The sequence below is a fragment of the Mesoplodon bidens genome (assembly GCF_964165515.1).
Source record: "Mesoplodon bidens genome assembly, chromosome: 1".
Taxonomy (NCBI): Eukaryota; Metazoa; Chordata; class Mammalia; order Artiodactyla; family Ziphiidae; genus Mesoplodon; species Mesoplodon bidens.
Window position 1 is genome coordinate 202688631 of NC_138176.1, and position 23947 is coordinate 202712577.

Sequence of the window (23947 nt, forward strand, 5' to 3'; positions counted from 1 at the left end):
GAGGGTGGAGATATGGGGATATATGTATAGGTATAGCTGATTCACTTTGTTATAAAGCAGAAACTAACACACCATTGTAAAGCAATCATACTCCAATAAAGATGTTAAACAAACAAACAAAAAAAAAAGGTTTAGAAACCACAACTTTAACAAAATCCGTTGAGGATTCTCTAACTCGCACCTGTATTTAACTGCTCACCATGCACGGCTTCTTGGATCTCTTAAAGACATCAAAAGACCTGTTTCCTGAATTGTCAGCCTTTCAAAATTCAAATATTATTATATCATGTTATAATGCTTCACAGGATTTCCTTTGCACTTGATAAAGACCCAGATCCTCATTTTTTGACTGAAAGGTGTTACAGCAGCGTTTCTTGCCCCCCCACCTGGGCCTGACGAAGGCCGTTTTTCACCTTGTCTACTTCCTGCACCTTCGTGCTGCCCCCAGGGGCCAGCTGTCAACTACAAATTGGCATTTTCCATTGGCACTTGCCAACTACCTCTACAAGGATTAAATCCTGCGCTGCTGCAGCTGCTGACTTTCAACACTCCCTGAAAGGAAGGAGTTCAGGGCGGAAAGCAGAAACGAGGCCCTCTGTGCTCTGGGAACAACTGGCAGAACAGGTCTTCAGCTTCCCTCTTGCTTTCTGTTGACTAGTCTCTCTGGGGGGAAGCCAGTCACCATATTAGGAGTCAGGAAGTTGGGAGTGGCTTGGCTAGCTGTTTCTGGCTCTGGGTTTCTCCTGAGGTTTCAGTGCAGATGTTGGCTGCAGCTGCTGTCCCCTGAAGGCTGCCTGGGACTGAAGGATTCACTTCCAGCGGGGTTCACTCACATGCATGGCAAGTTGACGCCACTTAGGTCCAAGAGGCCTCAGGTCCTCCACACCTGGGACCCCCCACACAGGCTGCCTTCTTCCTTCTTTTTTTCTTTCTTTCTCCTTTTCTTTCAAGGATATAGTGGCCTGCATGCAAGGTGGCTCCCAAGGATCCCAGCCACATTGCAAACAAGTGGTGTTGTGTCACTAGAACTAGCCAATAAAATGAGTGTAGACATGATGTGTGTTGTTTCCTGCCTGGCACGTAAGCGCCGCAGACCATCACGGCATCGCTCTTTCATATAGTATTTAAATAACTTTTTTGTTTTACCATAGTTTTAGATTCACAGCAAAGTTGTATGCATACTAGAGAGAGCTCTCATATATACAGACGTTCCTTGGTGTCTGCAGGGAGACTGGTTCCAGTACCCTCGAGGATACAAAAATCCACAGATCTCAAGTCCTTTATATAAAATGGCATACTATAACCTATGCACATCCTCCTGTATACTTTAAATCACCCCTAGATTACTTACAATACTTCATACAGTGTAAATGCTATGTAAATCGTTACTGGGTATGGCAAATTCAAGCTTTGCTTTTTGGAACTATCTGGGATTTTTAAAAAATATTTTTGATCCACAGTTGGTTGAATCTGTGGATGCAAATCCCGTAGATACAAAGGGCTGAGTCCTCCATACCCAGTTTCCCTACATTACTGAAGTACATTTTTCACAACCATTGATACATTAGTAACTGAACTCCGTATTTCATTCAGATTTCATGTTTTTCCTTAATGTCCTCTTTTTTTCTGTTCCAGGATCCCATCTATGATATCACATTTCATTTGGGCGTCATATAACCTTGGGCTCCTCTGGTCTGTGACAGGTCCTCAGATGTTCCCTGACAGTTTAGAGGAATACTGGTCAGGTTTTTGTAGAATGTCCCTCAATTTCAGTTTGTTCTATGTCCTTATGGTAAGATTAGGGCTATAAATTTTGAGGAGAAGACCACAGAGATGAAGTGCTGTTTTTACCACATATCAAGGGTACCTGCTATCAACATAATGTATTTCTGATGACCTCCTGACTAAGGTAGTATTTGCATGCTTCTCCATTGTGCAGTTACTTTCCATGCTGGAATACTGGGAGCAAGTCACTGTACTCTTTGGAAACCAGACCTGCTACTCTCCTGAGTTCTGCTGCAACAGCTCTGTGATGGTGGTGTCACGAGATCAAAGAATACAGATCTCAGACTCACTCAGTGCAGTCACAGCTCCAGTACTGGATATCAAAAGAGCAAAACATAAATTTTGTGGGCCAAGCCATTGAGATGTCAGTGTTCACTTGTTGCAGCATCAGAGCCTAGTCAAATTTAACCAATAACATCTTTACTCTGTGCCTGCTTCCTATTTTGTTTTTCTTTTTCAACACTGTTCTGGCTATTAGGCATCTCTTGCAATAGCTTATAAATTCTAAGATCAGCTTTTCCATTTCTGGAAAAAAAAGGACAATTGGGGTTTTGATAAGGATTGCATTGAATCTGTGTATTGCTTTGGGTAGCATTACTACCTTCATATGAAGGCTTCCAATTCATGAACATGAGATATCTTTCCATTTATTCAGGTCTTCTATAATTTCATTCAGCAATGGTTTATAGTTTTCAATGTATAAATCTTAAAACCACCATGGCTAAATTTATTCCTAAGTACTTTTTTCTTTTTAAGGCTACTATAACTGGAATTATCGTAATTACTTTTTAGCGTTGTTGATTGCCAGAATATAGAAATACAACTGATTTTTGAGTACATATGTTGTATCCTGCACCTTGGGCTCAGACTGCACTTTCTCAGTCTGTTTAACAGGTTACCTTTCCCTCTCAGCCCTCTGAGATGTGTGTGATTCCCAGGTTTCTCTCCTGGCTCTCTTCTAGGCTGTCATCTTTGGATCTTCACCCCACGTTTCTCAGGATGAAGAGGGCCCACCAGACAGTTACACCCTCCATCACACTGCATGCCATTCAAGGGGGCAGCATGGGGCTGGGAGCAGACCCAGGTTTCCCTGCATGCTCAACTGCAGAACCTCTCAGCTGGGATACACTGAGAACTCTGATATGTTCTACCATGGCTCCTGGTAACTTTATTCACACTGAGGCTGATGACTCACAAATCCCAGCAAGACATCTCATTTAAATAGTCATCCAGCAGCCCTTACATATAATCTCACTATGATGTGAGGCACTGAGCTAGAAGCCTGGATGCTCAGATCCCACGGAGGGTCTCCGCCAGCAGATGACAGTCCAAAGAACAGAGATACTATATGGTTTGAGGACTTCCTCCATGGGGATGGCCATCCATTCAAGGAATAAGATAAAGGTCTTTCTTTACACAGGCAAAACTAAAACTTGGATTCTAGCAATTTTCCAGTGAACATCAGATTTATTTGTTGTGAATTTTTGAAGGGAAAAATATAGATAAATGTAGCAAAAATTCACGTGTAAGTAGGGTACACCAAAAAGCAAACTGTTCTCTCACCTCAGACTCCCAGGCCTCCTAGCACCTTTCCAGTGTAACCATTATTAAGTTTCTTCTGTTTTTTTCCAGAAACATCCTATTCATGTACACATACGCAAGAAAAGAAATTCTTTTTTGTTTATTTTTATAGTATGAGCGTGCTATGTGTAGCGTTTTGTACATGGCTTTTTATACTTAAATATATCTAGAGATTTGTTTTCATATGCACCTACATAGATTACATTACCTATATTTTTTAAGTATTTACTGCTTCTTCAACATAAAGCCAAATGTGACAGATTACATTTGTGGTATATTTTGAAGAACCAGTAATGTATTCTTTTATTTCTTACAAAGGGTTTTATCTAGAATTGCACAAGGTTTCTAATAAATACCCACATCTTTCCCACGAGAAATGGGGAATGAGAAAATGTCATAGGTTGCTAGGGACAGAATTACGTCACTCCACCCCAAATTCATATACTGAGGCCCTAAACCTCAGTATATGAATATACTGAATAATACCGTAATATATGAATAATACAGTAATACAGTATTACTGTATTTGGAGATAGAGACTTTAGGAGGTAACTAAGGTTAAAGGTAATATTAAAAATGTGCCCTAAACTGGTAGGATTAGTGTCCTTAGAAGAGACACCAGGTAGCTCTCTCTTCCTCTCTAGCATGTGAGGACACAGTAAGAAGACAGGCAGCCACCTACAAGCCAGGAAGAGAGCTATCTCCAAAAACTGACACTGTTGGACCTCAATCTGGGATCTTTTAGCTTCCAGAACTATGATAAAATAAAGTTTTATTGTTTCAGCCCCCCAGTTTATGATATTCTGTTATGGCAGCCCAAGCAGACCAATACATAGGTGATTATATAAAAACAGGGACAAAAACTATCTTGTGATAGTTGAAAAACATAAACAAATACATGATGCACTTATATGTACCTCCTTTGCACCATGGCCTCTGGCAAGAGATTGAGAACAGTGAAGACCAACCCTCCCCCAGGGGCAATATGCCAGAGGGCTCGAGTTTGGCTCCATCTGGTAGTAAGGAGGTCTAGGTAGCTGTGGTGACCTGGTGGGGTTCTCGGCCCATAATTCAAGGCATTGTGGGGAGCTGGGTAGGGAGGGTTACAGTCTCTGCCACTGTGAGAGCGTCTATGTCCAATAAATTCCAGCATGTGACTGGCAATGGCAATGACACAAATCTAAGCAGGTCAGCACAGGAGCCCAGGGGAAACCTATGGTGGTCATGGTGGTCCAGAGTCTCCAGGAAGCAGGAGGAAATTGCTAAAGTGAAGATATTTCTGGGGGCACTAATAGGAGTACCCAAAGAATTCCAACTTAGTTTCTAATCAGCTTCGTTGGAAGGGGCTTCATTAAAGGTGGGCTGATTTGCAAGTAACAGAAAAAAATGGCCTTAAGTGAAATTTAAGGGATATGTTGCTTCCAGAATCCCAAAAGGCCTAGAAGATGTTGGGTTTGTTTTCATGTTGTGGGTTTTGAGAGGGTCAATAGCTATTTCTTGACAGTGTTAGGGATAGAGATGCTCTCAGTTAACCAAGTAGCTTTCAGGAAATCAACCAAGGTTGAGTGTTCAAATGAATCTCCGAAGAAGGATGTCCTCAAGTAAATCATAATAGTTCTCCTAGAGTAAGTTGGATGAAGTTAAAAATCTTGCCCTCACACACTGCCTGCCAGGGCAAGGCTGTTGATGTACCTGGGATTGCATGGTTTCCCTTTGGAGGTGAAGGAAAATTATAGCTGGGAAGCTGTTGAAATAAGCCCTGAACAGAACATACTGGCCAAATCTGTAATGGCCAGATATTTACCAGTCACTGCTTGGATAGATCAGTAATTAGACAACATTGGATGGGAACACTGCATTTAGGTTGTAGTAACTCACTGTGGGATGCAATCCATTCAAGTTAAAGAAGAGGTGAAATTTAAGTAAAACAGAGAAGCAGTGGGAATAATTAATCTTTCCACTAAATAGATCATGCGTAATGGATTTCAAATCTTGAATGTCTTGTTTTAATTAACATTTAGTCTTATTATCTATTGTAATTGGAGGTGGGGACACCTATAACGTCCTATGTCGTGAACGCAATGTGCAAGTGCCAATGGCTTGATTTGATTTCAATTTATTTCTCAGTGGGTCAGATTATCTATGCCTTCTCTTGGACATTTATGACAACATGTGCTATGACCATGGGGAATTTAGGCAAAACCACTGTTCCAATGGTTAAGATGAGACATACCTCTCTCATGTCCATTTTATCTTCAGTAACAGACTAACATTATCGGAGGTACTATGTTTAAATTTAGTGGGATCCTACCAAATCAACATCTAGCTTAGGGAGGCACAAAAGAGAATCTCCGCCTTTTACCTTTTTTGTTCTATCGATTCTTTCAGTAAATTGTGGATTTCCAATTAGGTCAAATTGTGGATCTCTGTTCTAGTTTTGTAATCTCCCCAGGTTTCTTTCTTTTCTTTCTCTCTCTGTCTCCCTTTTTTTTTAAGGACCCCCTTAAGGGTGCGCTGATTCGCAAGTAAAAGTATAAATGCTCAAAGTGCATGCTTGCTTGGGGCATCAGAGCCAGTTAGAAGCCAAAAACAAACAAACAAAAAAACAGAGGAGAAGCACCCTGAAAATGGATGATGGTGAATATCACCAAAAGCCTGCTCAGAATGCCAAATGTTAGGACCAGGTTGCATTGCCACGGTGGATCCCCACTCAAAATTTGGTTCAGTGTCAGGCATCCAATGATGCCACACATAGCAGAGGAATATGAAAATCTTTACTACTCGTATAATAAGATTTATGGGGAGAGAACGGTGGTTACCCGAGTAGATCCAAGGTAACTTGAGAGAGAAAGGAGACTAGCTTGGATTTTTGTTTGTTTGTTTTGGTGGTTACTGTGTGGGGCTGGTGTCAGGATCCTGGCACTACTGGGGTCTCGCTTGTTTTGACATTGCCGCCTGCACCAAAGGAGGGGCTCTCAGGCTTTCCCAGCATCTTTCCCAGGTGTGTGGAAAAGGAAGAGAGAAAGGAGAGTCCTAAAGTCTGGATGGAGACACCACCTCTATCTTTCAAGGCTGTTTCCCATAATAAAAACATCCTGGGAAACAGTCTGGGTCAGGCAGTTTTTCGATCCCAGCACAGGCAGAAAAGCAAGAGACCCTCTCAGAACTGTCTCCGCACAGCTGTGTCTTCTCTCCCAACCTGGAACTTGTAATGTGTTTATGAACAGGTAAATGTGTGGTTATAGGAAAGATGCAAATGTTCACACATTTATTGAAGCTGTGAAATTATAGTTTTACAGGCTCCAACGTTAGAATTCCAGAAACACTTTACAGTTAATCTCCACGTCCCTGTTAGTTCCGACAACATCTCTACTGCTATGGAAACGACACCACCACCACCAAAATAGAAAACAAAATGAGAAAGTTTCTTCATGGCTTTAAGTAAAATAAGCATTAAAAAATAATGTCTCGGAGCTAGATGTACGGACAGGTGTAAATATTTTACCTAGTGTCCATACATTTCAGGAAGAAAAGGAAGCAAAATCACTGATCATCCTTCGCATCCGATACAGAAAGAGGGCTTTAGGACCTCAGAAAATTTATCGGTGAAAGAGTGGATGTGCGGGACCCGTCCTTCCAACTGCAGAAGGAAATCGCGCCCAACTCACAGTCCAGATACACACCGATCCCGCCAGCCTCCTTCAGCTCCAGCGGGACGGCGCCCCCCGGCCCGCGGGCCTCGTAATCCCCTCGGCACAGTCCCGCAGTCCGGAGGCGGCTTTGTCCCTCCGGGGCGGAGTCTGCGCAGGCGCCCACGGCCCACGCAGCCCCCCTCACCCGCCCCTCCCAGTACCGCCGGCCGCTGGAGAAGACCCCGCGAGCCCTGCGCGGCAGGCTTGGGGCAGAATCTGTGCGCGCCTGAGGGGAAGAGCTGCATGCTCCTCGCAAACGTCACCGACTTTCTGTCCTCGGACACGAGCAGGTTGGGACGCGCCGTCTCGGGGTCCAGGGTGTCACGTCCTCCCGGAACGTCGAATGATTTTCTGCAGAGCTGAGTGCGGCGGGGCGAGGCTGCAGCCTTCCCGCCTCAGCTGCAAGGGGCAGACGTCGGGGCACCTCAGACACTCGCCCCTGCCCAGGATGCTCCCGATGCCGCTCAGCAGCCTGGCTCCGGGCAGCACGCTTCGCTCCGTCACCTCGTGCAGGAGGCCCCGCAGCTCGCAGGCGTGGTCTGAGAAGGCGGTGATGTTGGCGCCCAGCTGCTTCCGGATGTGCTGCTCCTCCTGGAGCAGCCTCTCCAGGACGGCCTCCTGCTCGCCGTCCACTGCCCGGCTCAGCTGCCGGAACTCCGAGGCCAGCTCCCGCAGCTCCAGCAGCTTTCTGTCCTGCGCGGCCACCAGGCTGTGGACATGTGCCCCCCGCCTCTCCAAAGGCTCCACGTGAGCGCCGAGCCTCTGCCGGGCTCAGCCGCGGCCTCGCCCAGCGGTCTCACCAAGTGGCCCTGGTGCCCAGGGGTCCGGGCGCACAGGGGACAGACACAGCACCTCCAGGTGTTCCTCGCAGAAGAGGCTCAGGACCTGGCGGTGAAGCTTGCACAGGCGCGGCTCCTCGCACCTCCTCCTGTTGCTCCGGCTGCTCTGGAGCAGCCTGGCCACCTGGATCATCCTGGCCAGCTGGGCGTTGCTCCTTACCTGCTGCTCCTGGCACGGGTGGCGGCACGCGGGGCAGGGGAACCTGTCCTCCAGGTGAGCCCAGGACCGCTGGATGCAGGAGCGGCCGGAGTTGTGGCCACACTCAGTGGTGCCGGGGTCTCTCAGGCCCTCCAGACAGACCGGGCATCTGGCTTCCGCCTGGACTCCATCCAGGGCCGTGGCCAGCGCCATCGGGGCAGCACTGAGGTGGGTTTCTTAGGAGGCCGGGCTGCAGGGTCTCTGTGCTGAGCCGCAGGCGCACCCTCGGGTTTCCCTACTTGCCGTCCTTGACGCTGAAATTTTACAGGCCCTGCAGGGCTTGGTGTGCAGCCAGGTGCCCAGAGGGGCTTCCTTCACTCCTGTGGCCGATCACAGAGCATCTGGGCGACTTGCTGCCCTCAGCAGCTGGAGGTTGTGAAGCCAAGCTCAGCAACTCTCTGGGTCAGAGAGCAGACACAACTCCAAAGTTCCTTTTCCTTCCTGGGGCTAAGAAGATAATCCTTCCTGTGAAAAGGAAGTGCCCTGTGTCTTGAGGGACTCTCACTGCCACCGTGAGGCATCCTCTGATCCTCCCCTCCACCACGACCCACCTACACCTGCACGGACCACAGGTTGATGGGACCAGGTCCTGGGACTGTGGAAAGTGTGTGGGCTTGAGGACAAGAGCCAGGCCCTGGGTGAGAGTCCCCACTCAGTCACCTGCTATCTGGGGACCTGGGGAGAGTTGCATAACATCCCAGTTCTAAGAGAATCTGGTAAAAGGATAAAAATTCCAGCTTCAATCACTTCAATCTTCTCAAAAATCTAATAAAAGAATGGTATTTCTTGGCTTAAACCACAGATATTTGTGACAGCACTGAACTCATAATACATCAAAATTTACTTTTCACTTAAGCTTCTCAGCTACAGGATGTATCAAATTGTGTGCGTAAGTGGATGGGATTTGGGCTAGATGAAGTTTGCTCTGGGCCCCTTCCCAAAACTGACTTTTCACATCAAGCACAGAATGAGATTGAGATCAGTATTTCAATTTGAGTTGAAGCGGAGAAACACATGCACATACAAACGTACTCCCTGACCACAGTGGTGAGCTACCAACTAGTGAGGATTTGTGAGGTCAAGATCCTGAGCAGAAGGTGTGGTGCTTCCCCTTAGGAGCAGCTGCTGATTCTCAAGGAGGCTGAGAGGCCGACTCTCAGGGATGAGAACTTGGAGTTCAGGGCACCCACAGAGGATGTGTCCTGGTAGACACTCCAGACTTTCCACTGGGATCAGCGAAGTGATCCCAAAGCTGGAAGTGAGCATCCATGGGCGGAGGGGGGAGGGGTGTCTATTGATTTGATCGTCTCCAGCACTGATAGGTTTAAGACAATCTCTGAGTCCAGAGACCCCAGAATGAATTTCAAAGTGTTAAGATACAGCATCTTGGAGATATGTGGTGTCACTGGATCATTCATACACAGCTGGTGAGAGGTAAGTGGGCATAACCACTTTTTTTTTTTTTTTTTTTTTTTTTTGCGGTACGCGGGCCTCTCACTGCTGTGGCCTCTCCCGTTGAGGAGCACAGGCTCTGGACGCGCAGGCTCAGCGGCCATGGCTCACGGGCCCAGCCGCTCCGTGGCACGCGGGATCCTCCCGGACCGGGGCACGAACCCGTGTCCCCTGCATCAGCAGGCGGACCCCCAACCACTGCGCCACCAGGGAAGCCCCGGGCATAACCACTTTTTGAAAACTATTTTGCATTATTAACTATCTTAGAACATACACTCAGTTATGTCACTCAGGCTGTGTAACCATCCAGAGTATAAACTAGAAGGGCTACAAACTACACAAAACTACATTTACGAAGGATCGATACAACACTTTCCACAAGTCCAAACTGGAAATAACCCCAAAGTTCCACAACACTAGAATGCATAAATGAATTCCCATCTCTTCATACAGTGGGACATTAATCAGCAGTGGGTGGGCACTAAGTACTCTTCACCCCAAACCTGAAATGAATCTCAAAGATGTAACGTGGTGTGACAAAAAGCCAGGCACAAAAGAATACACACCGTGTGTGCGGGAAAAATGACTTCATGGTGCTAGCCCTCAGCATTAGTGCTCATACTGGGGGAGGAGGGATGGGCTAGTGATTGGGAGGAAGGTGAGAAGGCTCTAGGGGTGCTGGTAACAATCTGTTTCTTCGTCTGGGTGGTGGTGTAGGGTTACAGGCGTAAACAGTTTTCTATGTGCATGTCTAATAAAAGCCAAAGTGACCATAAAACCACAGACTATAGAAATAAATTGTAGAGAAATATGTTCAATCTGTTTGGCCGAGGAGGCAAAGTTTTGAAAATCAGAAAACTACATGATTGCTTCATGCATTTAATTAGCTTATATCAAGCAGTTCAAGCAAACATAATGAACAATCAGGATACAAAAATGGGTAAAGAAGATTAACAGATGGCCAATTATGAAGTCAAAGCAGATCATTTTTAATAATTCAGAGACATCAGTGTGAAAAACAAGAGAGACTGTTCTTTGTGCCTTGTCTGATTGGCAGAGATTTGTAGAAGACCACAGACAGGGTAGTGGAGCCAGAAGGAGAGGAAGCCTGGTGGGGTGAGCGAGCAGAGACTCTGAGCCAGGCTGCCTGGGCTGCAATCCTGGCTCTTCCATCTATGGCCCTGTGACCTCTGACAGCTCAGAAAGGATTTACAGAGGAGGGGAAAACGTGCCTAGCAGCAGGCCTGGCACATGGAGGTGCTCATGGTACTCAACTAACAAAACCCCAGAATTGCCATGCTCAGGATGCTGTGGTCAAAGAACACACCTTCTGTTGTCCCCACTGACAACCTGGCCCAAGCCCCTACATGTTCCCCTGGGTGCCTGCACCAGCCTCTGACCACCCAGCCCACCACCACCCGCTGGGCCCCTCCAGTCTCCTCCCACCCACGCCAGGATCTAATTACACCCTCTCCTGCAGGACTGCTGTTCCCCGCACAGGAACTGTGTCCTGCCCTCAGCCCCAGCTTCTCCCAGCACCAAGTCCTCTGCAGCGCTCAACCTCTTGCATTCTTCCTGTAGGTTCAGCCCGCTCTGGCCCCAGCACCTTTGTACAAGCAGAGCCCTCGTCTCCTGTGCTGCCCAGCTCAGAGCTCACTTGTCCCTTCCTCCAGAATCCAGCTTCCCGACTCCATGAGGAGTCACCTCCCCCAACAAAATGTGCCAGAGCTGTAAGGACAGGATCAGGAACTCTTTCCACTCTGGCTGTTGTAAATTTACACGTTTTGGAAATCTGCCTCCCACACGTGACTGTCAACTCCATGTGAACCCGCCATGATGGCATCTCCAAATATCACCTCAGTCCCCGGCTAAGCTGTCGAATGACTAAAACCCTGGCCAGGTTTCTGGTCTCCCTTAAGAACTGAGTGACTCTGGGCAACTTACTTATACTCTCTGTGTCTGCAAGCAGGCAGTGGTGAAGTTGAGGAAGGCCAAGTTCATACTGGGCTCCATAGCTCTAATCCCTCTCCTCCCCACCTATACACTGATGATGGATTTAAAGTCATTTAAAAATCAAAGTGGACCCAGGTGGCCATTGTCGTTGTGGTTTCAAATACCTCCCCTCATCACTGAGAACTTGAGTTTTCTGAAATGGTTCAAACTCAAGGACACAACCAGCCGTTTTCAAGTGTCTGCTAACAGCTCTAGTGGCAACTTTGCGGTTTCACTATCACAGCCACCCCCAACTGTGTAATCGTCTTGACCCCAGCCAGTGCAGCCAGACTGCCTGCCAGTGCAAAAGTCATGGGTTTGAGCCCTGCGCTGGGAAGATCCCACATGCTGCAGAGCAACTAAGCCTGTGTGCCACAACTACTGAGCCTGTGCTCTAGAGATGGTGAGCCACAACTACTGAGCTTGTGTGCCACAACTACTGAAGCCCATGCGCCTAGAGCCTGTGTTCCGTAACAAGCCACCACAATGAGAAGCCTGCTTGCTGCAACTAGAGAAAGCCTGCATGCAGCAATGAAGACCCAATGCAACCAAAAATAAATAAATTAATTAATTTTTAAAAAAGCCAATGGATCAATGATGAAATCAAAGAGGAAATAAAAAAGTATCTTGAGACAAATGACAATGAAAACAGAACCACACAAAATCTATGTGATGCAGCAAAAGCAGTCCTTAGAGGGAAGTTCATAGCAATACCAGCCTTCCTCAAAAAACAAGAAAAATTTCAAACGAACAACCTAACCTACTGACTAAAAGAATTAGAAAAAGAAGAGCAAAGAAAAGCTAAAGTCAGCAGAAGGAAGACAATAATAAAGATCAGAGAGGAAGTAAATAAAATAAAGATTAAATAAAAACAATAGAAAAAATCAATAAAATCAAGAATTGGTTCTTTGAAAGGGTAAACAAAATCGACAAACCTCTGGCCAGGCTCGCCAAGAAGAAAAGAGAGAGGACCACATAAACAAAATAAGTAATGAAAGACAAAAGATAACAACTGACACCGCAGAAATAAAAAATCCACAAGCGAATATTATGAAGAGTTATATGTCAACAAGTTGGACAATCTAGAAGAAATGGACAAGTTTCTAGAAACATATATAGCCCACCAAAACTGAATCAAGAAGAAATGGCTCATTTGAACAGACCCATCACTAGAAATTAAATAGAGTCTGTGATAGACAAAACTCCCTGCAAACAAAAGTCCAGGACCAGATGGCTTCATTGTGGAATTGTACCAAACATACAAAGAAGACCTTATACTGATCCTTCTCAAACTCTTCTAAAAGATGTGCAAAGAGGGAACACTCCCAAAGTCATTCTATGTAGCCATCATCACCCTGATACTAAACCAGACAAAGACACTACCAAAAAATAATATTACAGGCCAGTATCTCTGATGAGTATAGATTCAAAAATTCTCAACAGGGCTTCCCTGGTGGCGCAGTGGTTGAGAGTCCGCCTGCCAATGCAGGGGACATGGGTTTGTGCCCCGGTCTGGGAAGATCCCACATGCCGTGGAGCAGCTGGGCCCGTGAGCCATGGCTGCTGAGCCTGTGCGTCCGGAGCCTGTGCTCCGCAACAGGAGAGGCCACAACAGTGAGAGGCCCGCGTACCACACACAAAAAAAAAAATCTCAACAAAATATCAGCAAACCAAATCCAACAACACATAAAAAAGATCATACACCAGGGTCTTAAGGATAGTTTAACATATGCAAATCAATCAATGTGATATATAACAACAAAATAAAAAATAAAAACCACAGGATCATCTCAATAGATGCACAAATTCCATTTCACAAAATTCAATATCCATTCATGATAAAAACTCTTACCAAAGTGGGTATAGAAGCAACATATCTCAACATATTTAAAGCCATTTATGACAAACCCACAGCCAATGTTATACTTAAGGATGAAAGGCTGAAAGCCTTCCTGCTAAAATCTGGAACAAGACAAGGATGCCCACTCTCACCACTTCTATTCAACATAGTATTGGAAGTCCTAGCCACAGCAATTAGAGAAGAAAAAGAAAGAAAATGTATCCAAATTGGAGGGGAAGAGGTAATGTTGTCATGATATGCAGATGCCTTGATATTCTATATAGAAAACAGTAAAGACTCCACACAAAAACTATTAGAACTGGTAAACAAATTCAGCAAAGTAGCAGGACATAAGATTAACATGCAGAAACTTTGCATTTTTTTACACTAACAATGAAATACCAGAAATGGAAAGTAAAAAAAAAAAAAAAATCCCATTTGAAATCACATCAAAGAGTATAGAATACATAGGAATAAAACTGACCAAGGAGGTGGAAGACTTATATGCTGAGAACTATAAAACAGTGATAAAGAAAAATGAAGATGATTCAAGAAAATGGAAAGATGTCCCATGCTCTTGGATTGGAAGAATAAACATTGTTAAAATGGCCATACTACCCAAAGCAATCTACAGATTTAATGCAATTGCTATCAAATGACCCATGTATTTTTCACAGAAGTAGAACAAATAATCCCAAACAGAATTGCCAAAGCAATGCTGAAGAAAAAGAACAAACCTGGAGGCATAACCCTACCAGACTCCAGAGGAATACCACCAAGCTACAGTAATCAAAACAGTGTAGTACTGGAACAAAAACAGATCAATGGAACAGAATAGAATGCCCAGAAATAAACCCACACACCTGCAGTCAATTAATCTTTGACAAAAAAGGCAAGAATATACAATGGAGAAAAGTCAGGCTCTTCAGCAAGCAGTGTTGAGAAAACTGGACAGTCGCATGTAAATTAATGGTTAGAACACTCCCTCACACCATACACAAAAATAAGCTCAAAATGGCTTAAAGACTTAAGTATAAGACAGGATACCATAAAACTTCTAGAAGAGAACATAGGCAAAATATTCTCTGATATAAATTGTAGCAATGTATTCTTAGGTCAGTCTCCCAAGGCAATAGAAATAAAAGCAAAAATAAACAAATGGGACCAGATCAAACTTACAAGCTTTTGCACAGTGAAGGAAACCATAAACGAACAAAAAGAAAACATATGGACTCAGAGAAAGTATTTGCAAATGATGTGACCAATAAGGGCTTAATTTCCAAAACATAAAGCTCAATGATAAAAAAAAAAGAAAATATGAGCAGAAGACCTAATTAGACATTTCTATGAAGAAGACATACAGATGGCTAATAGGCACATGAAAAGATGTTCAACATTACTAATTATTAGAGAAATGCAAATCAAAACTACAATGGGGTATCACCTCACACCAGTCAGAATGGCCATCATCAAAAAGTCTACAAATAATAAATGTTGGAGAGAGTATGGAGAAAAGGGAAGCCTCCTATACTGTTGGTGGGAATCTAAATTGTTACAGCCACTATGAAGAACACAATGGAGATTCCTTAAAAAACTAAAAATATGATCCAGGAATCTCACTCCTGGGCATATATCTGGACGAATCTATAGTTCTGAAGGATACAAGCACCCTTCTGTTCATACCAGCACTATTCACAAGAGCCAGAACATGGAAGGAACCTAAACGTCCCTCGATAGATGAATGGATAAAGAAGATATGGTACATATATACAGTGGAATACTAATCTTCCATAAAAAAGAATGAAATTATGCCATTTTCAACAACTTGGATGGACTTAGAGATTATAATACTAATTGAGGTGAGTCAGGCAGAGAAAGACTTATATCACATGATATCACTCATATGTGGAATCTAAAGTATGATACAAATGAACTTATTTCCAAAACAGAAATAAACTCACTGACATAGAAAACATACTTATGTTTACCACACATTAAATTGCGTGGGAGAGGAATAAATTAGGAGTTTGGTATTAGCATATACAAACTAGTGTATATAAAATAGAGAAGCAACAAGGACATACAGTATAGCACAGGGAACTATATTCAATATTCTGGAATAAACAATTATGGAAATGAATATGAAAAAGAATAAATATATATATTTCATATGTATATATATATACATATGAAAAGTAATAAATAAATATGACTGAATCACTTTGCTGTACACCAGAAACTATTAAAACATTCTAAATCAACTATACTTCAATATATATATTTTAAATCAATGCAGTTATTGCCCTGTTTCAGTGTGGATGACCTTCCATTCAGGAGACAGGGGTACGGCTTTTATTTTCATTGTGGACACAAATTCCTGTCCTAAGGACTTGTGCACTGAATAGTGCCTAGCACCATCTGCTGGAAAGCTTTTGAACAACCAAACTGATATGAATAGATGAAAAATAATGCAGGGTGTTCAGTCCTCTACTGGCCACTGCAGCACGTGTCAGAGCTGAATGTTTCCAGCTCTAGGTCTATACTGGGAGTGGTCTCTGCACATATAGGCGAATGTCCATTATGCCTTTTAAACCACAACTGAGAGGAGAAGTGTTCTCTAACCACACCCCTGCCCCTTTTTTCACTTAACTTTGGGTCTTAGAAATCATCCCATATCCACACAAATATTTCAATTTCGGGGGGGGGGGTCAACTGTGAGCAAAAAAGCTTAAATGGAAAGTGTTATATTCATGATGGGAAAAGAAAGTTTTGGAGGAAGGATATCCTTTCGCTAGATCAGCCTTTCCTCCAGTATTCTTTGCTCTCTCATTTTAAAATAAAAGCTACCCTTTATTGAGTACTTTACTATAGTTTAGACCTTCTGCTCTATGCTTTAGTCAAACTTCCCATGAAAACTTTATGAGAATTCTCTGTTGTAGGAAGAATTGTCTCCCATAGACAAAAGTAGAAAGGGAGGCTTAGAGTGGTGATTTACTCGGGGCCACCCGGAGGGAATGTCACTTCTCTGGGCTGTGACAACAGCCTGTCTCTTTCAAAATACTTAGATCTGTACCTTTACTCCTCCTGACGTGCTAATTCCTGATTTGAGAATATTCTCCCAAAAAAAGTCCCCAAAGAGGTAAAGCACGATTCGTAAGACTTCCATAAAAGGATGATTTATGGAAGGATGAGAGACAAGCCATGTGCGGGGGAAGCAGAATGACCTTGAGCTTTGGGGTGATCTCAGTTATCTGCCAAATAAATATAAGTCAAAAGTCACAGCGATATTGTTAATAGTAAGTGTAGATGTATATTCTCCACATTAACGGGCACAAATCAGTTACTCTGTAAGTTATATTAGCGTGAGATCAGCCTCCCAAAAAAGGGAAATGTTAGGGGATTAGTAGATTATAAAAAACTCAGAGGACAAGGAAACCTTAGCAAGTATTGACCCCAAAACCTTACTTCTAGCTTTCGTTTTCATTTTTTTTTTAGGTATGTTATCAACTATACAATTATAGAAGTGCCTAGAACTTAGGTATATTTTTGCTCGATCTGTACACATCATACGGTGTTAAAATCATTTCTAACATTCTGATTTTGAGGAATGAGAGTGGGTGCAAAGATGGGAAGGAGATTGTTCTGCATAATTTAATAATATATCCTCATTAGTTTACTGCACGAAGTAACTCATACAATATGGTAGAGTATAATATTTTTAAAATATGACTGTATCTGAGTCTGTTCCAACTCACCAATTCACTTAATTCCAGGAATCGATCTCTCAAGAAGCAAACACTCCTATTTTTCCACACTTTTTAAAAATAATTACAAACCTACAGAAAAATGAAACGAATGGTAAAATTGACACCTATATACCTATCCCTCCAGCTGTCAAATGGACATGTTGGCCACAGTGTATTATTTCTCTCCATATATCCATTTTGTTTATCTCTTAAATTGTTTTGCTAAAGCATTTGGGAGTTTCAGACACCTGCTAAATATTCAAGTTTAACATCCTAAAAATGAGAATGTCTCCTACACAATATCATTACTGTAATGAAGGAATATGTTTTTAATTAATACGTAACATTCATTTCTCCAGTCGTTGCAAAGCCACTTTTACATTTATTTTCAAAATTCAGATCTCAATTAATGTTCATACATTGTCATTTTGTTTCAGCTATTTTAATCTAGAAAAGTTTCCCTGACTCTTTTAAAACATACATTTATCAAGGTATGATTGACAAGCAATAAAGTACAAACTAAGGTGCACAGTTTCATGGGGGCTGACATGAATATAATGCATGAAAGCACCAGCATCATCAAGGCAAGGAAAACACTCCTCACCCCCCATATTATCTTCAGTCTAGAACACTGCTCCTGTCCCACTCCCTCTTTGTCTTTCAACACACTGACTCTTAGGAAAACTTCAGGCCAGGTGTCTCCTGCAGTGTTCCCCATTCTAGATTTGCCTCATTGTTTCCTCGTGATTCAATTCTGATTGAACATTTTTGTCCAGGACATCACTGGGGCGATGTAGAGTTCCTCCCACTGCATCCCATTAGGGGACGCACAATGTCAGTTTGGGCACTTGGTTCAAGTGGTGTCTGGGCATGTCTCCATGAGAAAGGTCCCTTTCTCCTTCATCATCACAGGCCAAGTGGTCTGTCTCTGATACCCAGCTCCCTAACAAAGACTTTGACCACCAGTGAGGATTCTTTCTGGCTCAGTGGTGGCATTGTGGGTAGCAGATGGTGGTTCTCTAATTCTGCATGCCTACACTTCACTGCTGGCATCCTCTCTAAAGAAGACCGTTCCCTCCCTGACTCCCCCTCTGGCCTTTTCAAAGGTACCTCTTGGGCTCATGGATTCTTTTTTCTCCGATGTGTATAACCCCTCATCTTCTTTGCTGCGGTCCAGAGTGTTCTGTGTTGGGCCTGTCGAGGCCTTTGCCCCGCCTCTGCATCCTTCTGGCGGGTCTCCACTAGTCTCCGGACACATCCCTGCTGTCAGACGTGAGCTTTCAGTCTCGTTCTTTCCAACCATTTCTCCATGACACCCTACTTGCCTTTATTGGTGAAGGACATTGAAAAATCAAGATCTGGGGAGTAAAGCATTTACAATGTTTGGTGTAAAACATTTGAGAATGTACATGTTAAGAACTATGAAGGATCTGAGATTTGCCTTAGTTCTGAGCTAACAAGTTAGCCTGCCCCTGTGTCCTGGAGGCTGGCGGAACAGTATCATCTTGGATCAGACGCAAAGCATGTTCTCACTTGTGGCACAGCGGGCAGCATGAGCTCCATGCTAGCGTCAGTTCCTCCTGTCCTTTCACCATGGATGGGCCTAGATGGATGCTGTGCACGCAGCAAATTTACAGCACAGCCGAGGAACCTCCAGGCCAGGACATCCCAAGCTTCTCTACTGGGCTGCAGGCAAACCTGCCCAATCTCTGCCTCAAAGGGAAGCATCATCTTTATTATGTTGTACAGCAATCTCTCCTCCCACTGCTCTGGAGGGTGATTGTATATAGATTTTCCTAAGCAGTTCCTCACGCAAGCATCCTTGAAAAGATAGTCCAGAACTAAAAGGCAGTCAGTGCCTCTGCTCACAGGATGTTCAAACATTCAAGAGACTGATAGAGAAAACTCTCCTAATATTGGACAGACCAAGAAGAAGTGTTGCAATTTAACAACCGTCGTTTTAGGGACTATAATTGTAATAACCAGCTCCCACTGGTTGCTACCCTGAATTGGATTTGAGATGAACATACACGCCATTATCCTCGTTAGAATAAAAAACTTTAACCCACGAGCCATAGAAGCCTCTACTAAGTACATCCAAACACAAGCCACCGCATCCATACTACTTATAATAACAGTCACCATTAACCTATTGTACTCCGGCCAGTGAACCATTACAAAAATACTCCAACAGCATCAACAGTAATAACAACAGCCCTAGCCATAGAACTAGGACTGTCCCCTTTTTACTTTTGAGTGCCCGAAGTAACACAAGGCATCCCATTAACGGCAGGCCTAATCCTATTGACATGACAAAAACTTGCACCTCTATCAATCCTTTATCAAATCTCACCATCAATCAACCTAAATCTAATACTATCCCTGTCCATACTCTCCATTCTAATCGGAGGGTGAGGAGGATTATATCAAACCCAACTCCGAAAAATCACGGCTTACTCATCAATCGCCCACATAGGATGAATAACAGCCGTCTTACTATAAAACCCACCCGTAACAACTCTAAATGTAGCAAGCTACTTCATAATAACCCTCACTATATTCATACTATTTATTCACATCTCGGCCACTCCTACACTATCACGATCACACACATGAAACAAAGCACCTGTAATCACAACCCTCACCATCACCACTCTACTATCAATAGGGGACTCCCACCAGTCAGGCTTCATGCTTAAATGAATGATTATTCAAGAAATAGCAAGAAACAATAATATCATCTTACCCACACTTGTAGCCATCACAGCACTACTTAACCTGTACTTCTACATACGACTCACATACTCCACAGCACTGACCATATTCCCCTCCACAAACCACATGAAAATAAAATGGCAGTTTGACTCTACAAAACAAATAACCCTCCTACCAACCATAATCGAATATCCACAATCCTTCTACCCCTCACACCAATACTATCGGTGTTGGAGTAGGAATTTAGGTTAGATCAGACCAAGAGCCTTCAAAGCCCTAAGCAAGTATAATTTACTTAATTCCGGCCTAATAAGGACTGCAAGACTATATCCTACATCAGTTGAATGCAAATCAAACACTTTAATTCAGCTAAATCCTCACTAGATTGGAGGGATACATCTCCCACGAATTTTTAGTTAACAGCTAAATACCCCAGTCAACTGGCTTCAATCTACTTCTCCCGCCGCAGGAAAAAAAAAATGTGGGAGAAGCCCCAGCAGAGTTGAAGCTGCTTCTTTGAATTTGCAATTCAATATGAACAATGTTCATTGCAGCTCTATTTACAATAGCCCGGAGATGGAAACAACCTAAGTGTTCATCATCGGATGAATGGATAAAGAAGATGTGGCGGGCTTCCCTGGTGGCGCAGTGGTTGAGAGTCCGCCTGCCGATGCAGGGGACGCAGGTACGTGCCCCGGTCCGGGAAGATCCCACATGCCGCAGAGCGGCTGGGCCCGTGAGCCATGGCCGCTGAGCCTGCGCATCCGGAGCCTGTGCTCTGCAACGGGAGAGGCCACAGCAGTGAGAGGCCCGCGTACCGCAAAAAAAAAAAAAAAAAAAAAAGAAGATGTGGCACATATATACGATGGAATATTACTCAGCCATAAAAAGAAACGAAATAGAGCTACTTGTAGTGAGGTGGATGGACCTAGAGTCTGTCATACAGAGTGAAGTAAGTCAGAAAGAGAAAGACAAATACCGTATGCTGACACAAATATATGTAATGTATGGGAAAAAAATGTCTTGAAGAACCTAGGGGTAAGACAGGAATAAAGACACAGACCTACTAGAGAATGGACTTGAGGATATGGGGAGGGGGAAGGGTAAGCTGGGACAAAGTGAGAGAGTGGCATGGACGTAGTATATACACTACCAAACGTAAAATAGATAGCTAGTGGGAAGCAGCCGCATAGCACAGGGAGGTCAGCTCGGTGCTTTGTGACCACCTAGAGGGGTGGGATAGGGAGGGTGGGAGGGAGGGAGATGCAAGAGGGAAGAGATATGGGAACACATGTATATGTATAACTGTTTCACTTTGTTATAAAGCAGAAACTAACACACCATTGTAAAGCAATTATACTCCAATAAAGATGTAAAAACATATATATATATATATGAACAATTCACCACAGGGCTTGGCAAAAAGAGGACTTAACCCCTGGCTTTAGATTTACAGTCTAATGCCTACTAGGCCATTTTACCTATGTTCATAAACCACTGATTATTCTCAACCAACCACAAAGACATTGGTACTTTATATTAGCTATTTGGTGCTTGAGCCGGAATAGTGGGCACTGGCCTGAGCCTATTAATTTTTGCTGAATTAGGTCGGCCTGGAACACTGCTCGGAGATGACCAAATTTATAATGTGGTAGTAACAGCCCATGTGTTTGTAATAATTTTCTTTATGGTCACGCCCATCACTAATGGTAGCTTCGGAAACTGGCTGGTGCCTCTAATGATCAGAGCACCTGATATGGCTTTCCCCGGTATGAACAACATGAGTTTTTTGACTACTCCCTCCTTCTTTCTTATTGTTACTGGCATCATCAATAGTTGAAGCCAGGGCAGGTACAGGCTGAACCACCCTTGGCTGGAAACTTAGCACATGCAGGAACTTCAGTTGACCTTACTATTTTTTCCCTATATTTCGCTGGTGTATCTTCAATCCGACAACATCTCCTTATACTTATCACCATCCGGCAATTACACATTTTATTATACAGCATGTCTTGTTTATTGTCCCTAGCTCGTAAGGCTTTCCTCACTGCCGTATCCTCAGTTCTGCATTAGAACAGTGCCTGGCAGATAGTAAGTGCTTGATAAATATTTATTGGGTAAATGCACTTAACTCCAGATCGGAAAGACGTTTGTACAGATCAGCACTGGACACTGGGAGTCTCAATCCTAGATGTGTAACCGAACTCTTATACATCTTTGAATTTTAGATTAAACTTCCTTTTGTGAAGGAATAATTGTAACTAACATCTTAGTGTGTTTACCATGTGCCAGACACTGCACTACATGCTTTGCGTGCATTATTTGGTGCCATCCTCCCAGCCCTCCAAGGAAAGTACTGTTATTTTGTATGTTTTTGGGAAAAGGAACCTAGGAAGCTACCCATGATGCTGAGTAGGTTAGCCATGAAGTGCAGAGCTCATCTGAGTATGACACATCACCTGCAAGCCACTCACTGCTGTGACCACGTCAAATGAGGCTGGGACTAGTTTCTACCTTTCATTGCACGTGTAATTATTTAATGTTTATTTTCCCTGCTAGATTGAGAGCAGGGGACCCTATCTCCTGTTTGCCACTGTGTTAATATCTAGGTAACAGTCGGTCAGTGGGTACTTGATGCCCTCTCAATCACCGCTCACTGCTTAGCTCTCTGCCAGCCTTGATCCCCTGAATTCTTGTTTATAGCATTGGATTGACTAATGTGAATGGGATGCTGTTTTATGCCATCAAGTGCCTCCCAGAAACCCCTTTGTCCATCTAACACTGGCCGAATAATAAAAGGTAAGAGTCTAAATCCTCCTCCCTTCCTTAAGGTACACCTATTCTGGGAATTACATTGAAGGTTTTTTCATTGTTTTTAACTAAAACATGATTTTAAAAATTCCTTTTGGCAGTTACTATGGCATAGTAATGTTGCTTTCTGTTGGGTATCTTTTAACCACACTTACCTCAGTAACTGTAAGATTTTTCTCTTAATAGGTGCAAACTTCTTACTCTTTTAATATACTAGCTAAAACTATGACTTTTTCCATATGATTAAGATAGAGATCAGGGACTTCCCTGGCAGTCCAGTGGTTAAGACTCCACATTCCAAATTCAGGGGGCATGGGTTTGATCCCTGGTTGGGGAATTAAGATCCCACATGCCTGTACAGGGTGGCCAAAAAAGAAAAGTAAGAAAGAAAGAAAAAAAGACAGCAGGATCAGTGAAATCAGGTTCAGGAGGAGATTACAAATTATTTTCAGGGCAAAAGTGAAGATAAATTTACAATGTCACATTGGTGATGGGCAGTAACTGGGAATCATATCCTCTAGGTTCGTTGATCATGTGATCATCAACACATTAATTAATCCATGTTTTTTCCCCATCTATAAAATGGCAAAACTAGTCATTTTTTTCTACATGCTTAACAGAGATGCTGTAGGGGGCTGTTGCCAGCAAAATGCAACACAGATTAAAGGTACCATAAAGTAAAACACAGCAAGCACTGTTACCTTATTTATATCCCACAGGACCAGTTTGCATTTAAGTTTGGCAAATTCATAGGCAGTCTGTCTCCCGATTCCGTGTCCAGCTCCAGTAATCAGGACGATTTCTCCGGTGACTGCTTTTCTCTTCTCTGGAATGAAAAGCATCAGGAGAGACTCTTAAGGTGCAGATGAGAAGGGAGGGCAGAAGCTGGAGGCAGTCCAGAAGGAACTTCATCCTTTTGGTTGCTGCGAGGTTTTGGTATACTTTACCAGTCACTCTGAATTGCTTCTGGGGGGTTGTTGCATCAAATACCAGAGAGAGTAAAAGCGAGAACAAGGAAGGGCTCCTTTGTCAAAGAGAAACAAACAGCCCCGAAGCCATTCCTTCTGCTGAGCTGGGCTTGGTTAGGTCTTCCACAACTGGCTCAAGCTGCAGTGCGGAGCGACTGCTCCTGAGCTCAGAAATCTGGGAGGGACAAAACCCAGAGGAGAGCGAAGCTTCCTAGTTCTGGGTGCCGCAGCCCCGACTAGGTGTGCAGCCAGAGCCATCTTTTACTCGCTTTCTCCTGGTCTCCTGAGCCGATCTTGCAGGGTTAGTTGTCACTTCTTTTGCTAAAT

General features: G+C 43.7%; 1 pseudogene across 1 annotated transcript in view; it reads right to left on the reverse strand.

The window, feature by feature from the left end:
• LOC308615083 (tripartite motif-containing protein 75-like) overlaps positions 1–23947 on the reverse strand; it is a 42285-nt pseudogene that overhangs the window by 13807 nt on the left and 4531 nt on the right. The window contains exons 2-4 of the transcript XR_014017855.1: positions 23354–23478; positions 22808–23005; positions 7050–8561 (exon numbers count right to left, since the gene is read on the reverse strand). The product of XR_014017855.1 is annotated as a tripartite motif-containing protein 75-like (transcript). The remainder of the gene's footprint in view (positions 1–7049; positions 8562–22807; positions 23006–23353; positions 23479–23947) is intronic.